Source organism: Rattus norvegicus, chromosome 8 (assembly GCF_021556685.1).
Source record: "Rattus norvegicus strain SHRSP/BbbUtx chromosome 8, alternate assembly SHRSP_T2T, whole genome shotgun sequence".
Taxonomy (NCBI): domain Eukaryota; kingdom Metazoa; phylum Chordata; class Mammalia; order Rodentia; family Muridae; genus Rattus; species Rattus norvegicus.
In genome coordinates, this window is record NC_141541.1 from 129,714,488 (window position 1) to 129,721,933 (window position 7,446).

General features: G+C 44.6%; 1 long non-coding RNA gene across 2 annotated transcripts in view; it reads right to left on the bottom strand.

The window, feature by feature from the left end:
• Nucleotides 1-7,379, bottom strand: part of LOC102552874 (uncharacterized) — a 34,738-nt gene extending 27,359 nt beyond the window's left edge. The window contains exons 1-3 of one of the 2 annotated variants that reach the window (XR_015628161.1): nucleotides 7,181-7,379; nucleotides 2,211-2,407; nucleotides 1,976-2,003 (exon numbers count right to left, since the gene is read on the bottom strand). This is a non-coding gene — a long non-coding RNA (uncharacterized LOC102552874). The remainder of the gene's footprint in view (nucleotides 1-1,975; nucleotides 2,004-2,210; nucleotides 2,408-7,180) is intronic. The other variant, XR_015628162.1, reaches the window with a different exon arrangement.
• Between the last annotated feature and the right edge of the window lie 67 nt (nucleotides 7,380-7,446).

Below are 7,446 nucleotides of genomic sequence, written 5' to 3' on the forward strand. Positions count from 1 at the left end.
GAACATACATATTACCTCTTTAAGAGTTTTTTTACATTTACAGTGTGTGTGTGTGTGTGTGTGTGTGTGTGTGTGTGTGTTAGCATGTTCATGCTGTGGTACACATATGGAGATCAGAAGTCAATTTGCAGGAGTCAGTTTTCTCTTCCCACCAAACCTAGGTCCTCGGGTTTGACAGGAATAGCCTTCTTCACCCTGCTGTCTCTTATATTTTTATATCTTGGCTCATAGTCCCTTTTCAGGTGTGTATTTTTCCAATATTCAGTCTATGGCCTGTTTTCTCATCTCATGAAACCATGGTTTGAAAATCAGAAGTTTCTGATTATTTTATGACAGACTCTCTTCCAATTTTGAACATAAAAATATACTTTTGTTTCCTGTCCTAAATAACAATGTGAATATTTGTGTGTATATTCTCTTAACTCCTAAAGCCCGTCTTAATGCAGAATCAAACACATCTGTATATATTACCATGTTTACTATCTTAAATGAGATAGTGAGAACCTGATTCCAAACTCCCAGTTCATCATTTAGTGACTGAGGGTGACCTTTAGGCTTCCCAACCCTTCTTTTCTCAACAGAGGTCACACAGGAGATGCCCTGCAGAGCCCAGTGCAGTGCAGAGATCAGAGAGAACCTCAGGAACAGCAGCCTGGGGCAGGAATGATTGTTTTTTAATTTAATTTAATTTTTAAAGAATTTTGATTATGTATACAGTGTTCTGCCTACAAGCCAGAAGAGGGCACTAGATCTCATCACAAATGGTTGTGAGCCACCATGTGGTTGCTGGGAATTGAACTCAGGGCCTCTGGAAGAGCAGCCAGTGCTCTTAACCACTAAGCCATCTCTCCAGCCCATGTTTTAACTTTAAAATATCTCATTAACAGATACTTTGATGCTCCAGTGCTATACTTGATGCATGTATACACTGCGTAATGATTAACAATGAACTTGTTACATTATCTCTCTCCACACTTATCAAATAATGGGTATCAGAGCAGACGATTTAGATTTTAATGGAGTTTGGCTTCCCGATTATTTTATGGATCGAGATTTTATACTGTATTTAAAAGTCACTGTCAGACACAAGGCCATCTGGGTTTTTCTGTTACCTTGAGAGGTTTTAGTTTTGCACATCACACCTACGATCTGTTTGATTCTCGTGAGTTTAATATGTCTGTCACCTCCTTGAATTTCCCCAACCCCAGGGACTGTCCTGTTATTCCTGTGTCATTTGTTAAAACTCGATCTCTGCTCCGTCGCTTTGCTCATTGCCATTGTCACCTTCTGTGACTGTGAGTTTATTTCTGAGCCTCCTTCTCTGTCCCTCCGATCTACTTGTCTATTCCTTTGCCACAAATATGCTGTTTGGATAGGAACTCAAACTTGAAGCATAGTCAGAAGCACACAGAAAAGGATACAGGCATGCTTAGTGCTCAGCTAGCTTTCCCCACTCAGAGAGTCTAAATCCCAAATCCGGGGAATCACACTGCACACCTTCAGGTTAGGCCTTCCTACGGACATGGCCTCACAGGCATGTGCCCACAGACCAACCTTGTCTAGACAATCCCTCTCTTCCTGAGACTCTTCCCAGGTGATTTTAAGTCATATCAATCTGAGAGTTTAAAAACTAACCATCACAGATGGGTTCATTACTGAATGCTTAATTATTTTGGAAAGTCGTTTTGGAATGATTCCATGCTACAGTGCAAAATTAGTTTACGCTAAAAACGAACTTTTATAATAATATAATGATAATCTAGTATAACTATACACATCATTTATCAGCATAATTGTCACTTTTGCTGAATATACTTCATTCCAGGCAAAGGATGCACATACATGAAGAAACAATGTATAGGCTTAGGATGCACATACATGAAGAAACAATGTATAGGCTAAGGAAATTCAGGAGTTAATAACACAAAAGTCACAGCAATACATTTCCTGTTTTACACTTCTGAACCTAAAGTACCTGACAGCAGCCTGTTCGTTCCTAGCACCTGCAGAAGAAATTACATTAAATCAGAGTCTACACTGAGAAAAGGGGGAAGGTAGCTAAGCAACACCTTCAAGTTTCAACGGAGAAAATGTTTAAAATAAAAGCCTAAATTTAGCCACCAAATGTATATTCATCAGCACAGCTAAAAATGTCTTCATGACTGATTTGCAGCATCTAATAAAGTAAAAAAAAATATCTCTGGGCATACCACACAGTTCAAGTGCAGAAAGTGAGGACTCTGTTCTGCTGGGAGGCATCCTCCTGCAGGCACGGCTGCCTGGGCTGCCACTCCAGTGTTTTCTCTCAGCGGTCTCTTTCTCCTTTAAAAACCAGCTAAACATCCTGGATGGTGCTTAAGGGAGTGTGTTCACTGAGTGATGACCATTATGATTTGTACTTCATTCTCTAATAAAAAAAAATGAAAGGAAGCTTTACTTGAGGCTGACTTTTTTACATTATTTCCACAAATGTGTAGTGTAATAAAGTCTCAATGTCTTTTGAATGCAGAAGGATGCTAATCCGTATCTTCCTAGAAAGATGTCACACTTGGTCCTCTGTCTCTTGTGTGTCTTCTGTTTACTCACATGCTCTTCCCTCCTCCCTGTCGCCTCCCCATCCTCCACACCCTTGTGCTGTTGAGGATGGAACCCAGGGCCTCAGGCATGCTAGGTCTGTATTCTACAACCAAATTGCACCTTCAGTTTCTGCCATTTACTTTTCCCTGTAAAACTTTCAGCTCTTTGCCTGCTGTGGCCTTGGTAATTTTACATCCAGACAGAGCAGACAGTGGTATTTAGAAATCAGACCACGAGGAAATGTTTTAAGAGCAGCCCTGGCTTGAAATGATTGACAATTACTGTGAACATAGGTGCGTACATCCAATTTGAAAGTTCCAAGGCTCAGCATGTAGCTCACACTATCACTATTCAACAACTGGCTCTCCCAAACATACAGACAAGCAAGCAAGCAAACAAAGAAAACCAAAAAACCTAATGAACAATTCTAGTCACACCAACAACGCAGCAGTAGAATGCGCCAACTTAGGACTGCATCTCCACTAACAGCTCCTTCACTCATGATACCGCAGAGCACCTCCAGCTGTGGGAGCAGGCAATATTTCCGTGTGGAATCCATGGCAGGTGAAAACTGTTCCATGCGCATCCCCGTGGGAGCTGAAGCTAAACAAGCCCGTTGTCCGAGTTACTTAGAACCAAGTACTTACCTCACTGACAACCCATTATTTTCCACTTGTCAGGGAACATAATGGAGTCAAGACAAAAAAAACCCTGCTTGTTTCCTGCCACAAGTGCAGGCTAAATATAATGGATAGTCAATGACCCATTTCAAACTATAAGATGGGGTTCCAAGGTGGTGAGGGAGAAGATGAGTTGACAGCATTGTCAGGGGGATTATGGGTGTGAGCACTTTCTCTTTGCTACTGTATAAACATATCCCAGCGAAAAACTGTTTGGTGGCACACAAGGTCTGCACAGATGAGAGAAGCAGTCGACACTTTCCAACACTTTTTTTTTCTGATTATTAGATTGTTGGTTATTTCAGCATGGATTTACCAGAAATTAAAAAGTCAGAACAAAAATAAAAAATAAAAAAGAAAGATAACAGATCTAAAATAGGGAAAACATAAAAGCATGGATTTCATTGAAAATAAAAACCCGGTCTCTTCTGTTGCTTCATGGGATGCAAAGCAGAGGAAAGGAAGACTCAGAGCCTCCTGCCCATCACCAGGACTTCAGATTTTCGGGGGTTGGAGGACACCAAAAGGAAGTTAAAGGTTAGCTCTTCTAGCCTCTTCATGTCTCCTGGCCAAACCTCCAGAGTCACCTGGGTTTGAAACTGGACAGTCACTTATGTGGCTTCCTTCTCAGAAAAATTAGCCCTAAAGCATCAAGATTATCTGGAATAAACTTGGATCTTGTGGTTTGCATTTTAAGTGTTCCCACCAAAGGCTGATGGGCTAAAGGCCCAATCTCCAGCCTGCTCTTCTGAGGTATGGTGCAACTTGGAGGTGGGCTCTTGGGAAGGTAGAACTTTGGTAGGTGGAACCTGGGGGAGATTGGTCCTCTGAGAGGTGAAGCCTAGTAGAAGGAAGATAGGGTGCTAGGGGCATGTCCTTGGTCTGCCCCACTCCCCTTATCTCTGCTTCCTAGCAAGCATGAGGTAAGCACATCTTCTCAGCTCCCACATGAGGTACTAAGTCGCCACAAGTTTATAGTGGTCTGACTGGAGCCATATTGTTTCCTCTCTGAGGCTGAATAATATAAATAAAATCATCAGGACAAATGTTTCATCTCACACAAAAAATTAACTTTTTGGTCTATAGGCTGGTTATAACCTGTAAGGTAGAGATTATCAGTTTTTGAAGACTCATTACAAGCTGTTAGCAACAGCCAAGAGTTCCTATAAAACTATTTTTTATAGGTCTCCATCTTCCTAAAATATCAGACAGAATGAGGCATATTACTTACCACCATGTTTAAGAGGTTATGGGTAGCTTCCCCTTCCTTTAAACCACAGACAATACCACAACTTCAAAATGCTTTTGCTGTCACGGAAACGGTATCTGGTAATATCCGTTTAAAAAGCTGTAAGCATGGGCCAGCAAGATGGCTCAGTGGAGAAAGGTGACTGCTGCCAAGTCTGGCACCTGAGGACCAATTCCAGCACAGCGTTCTCTGACTGCTACACACTAACCACAGCATGGGCACCCCGAACCCAAACACACGCTCATAAAGTCAGTATGATGATTTCTACGAAGCTGCCACCACTGGAGAAAGTCCGAGAACTGGGCTGGAGAGATGGCTCAGAGGTTGAGAGCACTGGCTGCTCTTCCAGAGGCCCTGAGTTCAATTCCCAGCAACCACATGGTGGTTCACAACCATCTGTAATGAGATCTGACACCTTCTTCTGGTGTGTCTGAAGACGGCTACAGTGTACTCACATACATAAATCTTAAAAAAAATTGAGAACTACAGGGAGTGGGTCTCAGAGATGGGAAAAAAAGATTGCAGTGAGGGAGGAAAGCCAGAAGTTTAAATATGTCCCCAGCGTTCTCATACTGGAAGCTCAACCCATGTAGTGGTATTGAAAGGCGAGCCCTAAGGGCAGAATTTGGGCCACAGTGATGCTCCTTTCATGCATCAATTAATGCCTTCATCTTGGGAGTCAGTTTTGGGGGAGTAGGTTTCTTATTGGGCCCCTTTCTTGCTGTATTTGCCATGAGATGAACAGCAAAGGCCCTCGTTGTATACCACAGAAGCATGGCAGTCCTCACAGCCCCCAGCACCACGAGAGACAAACCTGTCTGTTGTAAATGACTCGTCGAGGTGTTCCTCTACAGCGGCTAACGTGGTCTAAGATGGAGAAAGATGATGGGGTCTTAAATAAAGGGTAGCATGGGCTTCATGAAGGCCAGAGTCCTGTCATCCCAGCCTCAACACACTGCGGTTACAGAGTAAGGGTATGCTAACTGTGGGTAAGTATGTGGGAGTGAATACATCCTCACAAGTAGGTAGGAGCTGATGATTGGAGAAAGGTAATTTTAAATTAAAGTAATGAAGGGAATAAAAACGTTGATATTTACATCATCCATTTGCCTCCCCCCCCCCAAAAAAATCCAGAGGGTAGCGGGAGTGTTTCTGTTCAAACCCATATCCGCACACCTGCCCTTTGTTAGATCTCTGTGAAAGGGGCGCGCCACACATTTGTGGCCTCATTAGAATGATTTGGGGGCTCGAGTGATGGCTCAGCGGTTAAGAGCACTGACTGATCTTCCCAAGGTCCTGAGTTCAATTCCCAGCAACCACATGGTGGCTCACAGCCATCTGTAATGGGATCCAACGCCCTCTCTGGTGTGTCTGAAGATAGTTACAGTGTACTCATATATGAAATAAATAAATCTTTAAAAAAGAATGATTTGAAAACTCAGTCAGCGTACATCAGGCTCCTGAGCAGCCCCAGGCATCAGTAGCACCCAGGTGTGGCTGAACTAAGGAACCTATTACATATTCTCAGAAGTTCACTTTTTGGGGCACGGGGATAAGGGAGGTAATGAGAATTGGACCTAGGAACTGATGCATAGAGGGCCCACTGAGCTACACAGCCCTAGCTTTGAGCAGCTCATCAGGAGCACAAAGAGCTAGGCTACCTCATACCACTTTCTCCTGACCCGAGGGACCTGCCCCCAGCCAAGGGAAACATCCCTTATGCAACACTAGGATGCCTATATTGTTTAATCACAGTGAGTGTCATGGTTCCAAATTCTATTTTTAAAACACAGCCTTGGACTTAAACACTAGCCTTGCTAGCTGCCGGCTTCTATTTTCCTGTGCTGAGCTTCCCTCTCTGTCACTTTCACTCACTCGCCAACGTCCCTGAGCCAGAAAAGAATTAAAATAATCCCATGTGGGGTGGTGGTGGTGGTTTATGGTTTTAAAAAGATTTGTTTTTTTAGAATTATGTTTATGTGTGTGCCTGCTTGTCTGTATGTGCATATACATTAAGGTGCTCCGAGGTGAAGAGGGTGTTGCTCCTCTGGAACTGGTGTTACAAGCAGTTGTGGGGGCTGCACAAGGATGCTGGAAATAGACTCCATTCTCCTCTATAAGGACAGTATGCTCCCTCAACCACGGAGCCATCCCTCGAGCCCCGTCCCCTTTACATTTATTTATTTTAAAGACAGGGTCTCACTGTGTAGCTCTGGCTGGCCTGGAACTCTCTATGTAGATCAGGTTGGTCCAACTCACAGAAATGTGCTCGCCTCCAACTCCCAAGTGTTGTTGTGAAGGGCATGTACCATCACGTCCAGCTCACGAGAATATTTATTTGAGAATATTTTATGAGCCCTCAGACCTCTATCATTTCAGAATGGATTCTAGGAAGCTTCTCCCCCCGCACCCCTCCCGCGATCATGGTGGGTGGTAATGGTGTGTGTGTGTGTGTGTGTGTGTGTGTGTGTGTGTGTGTGTAATTCTAGTACCTACACATATGCTCTCAGACTTCTCATGTCTAGAGTCTGGCAGCGGGGAGTGCAGGTTAGGGTCAGAGCAGTGTCCACTCAGACTGCGGTTGGACTGTAGGGTCCAGTGAGCCGCCCTCTCCCAGTGGCCACCTCCTGAAAGGAAGGGCTGGAGGGGCCACCACCACGCTGAGGATGCGCACCTCTGCCTTGTGTCTCGGACTCAGGCTGTCTCTGGCTGGCATCTCACTTCAGGCTGTGGATGGCTTGCCTAGAGCGCCGTCCAGGGCAGTCCGGCCCGGCGGAATGACGCATTAATGGTCATTATTCTGATGGATGACTACCTAGGCTCCCGCGGCGTCGGGCTGACCTTCCTAACCAGTGCCCCCGCCTCCGCGCGACAGGCGACAGGCGGGCAGCGCATGCGTATCTGTGAGGCCCGGCTGCAGGGACGCCGAGCCTGCCGTGG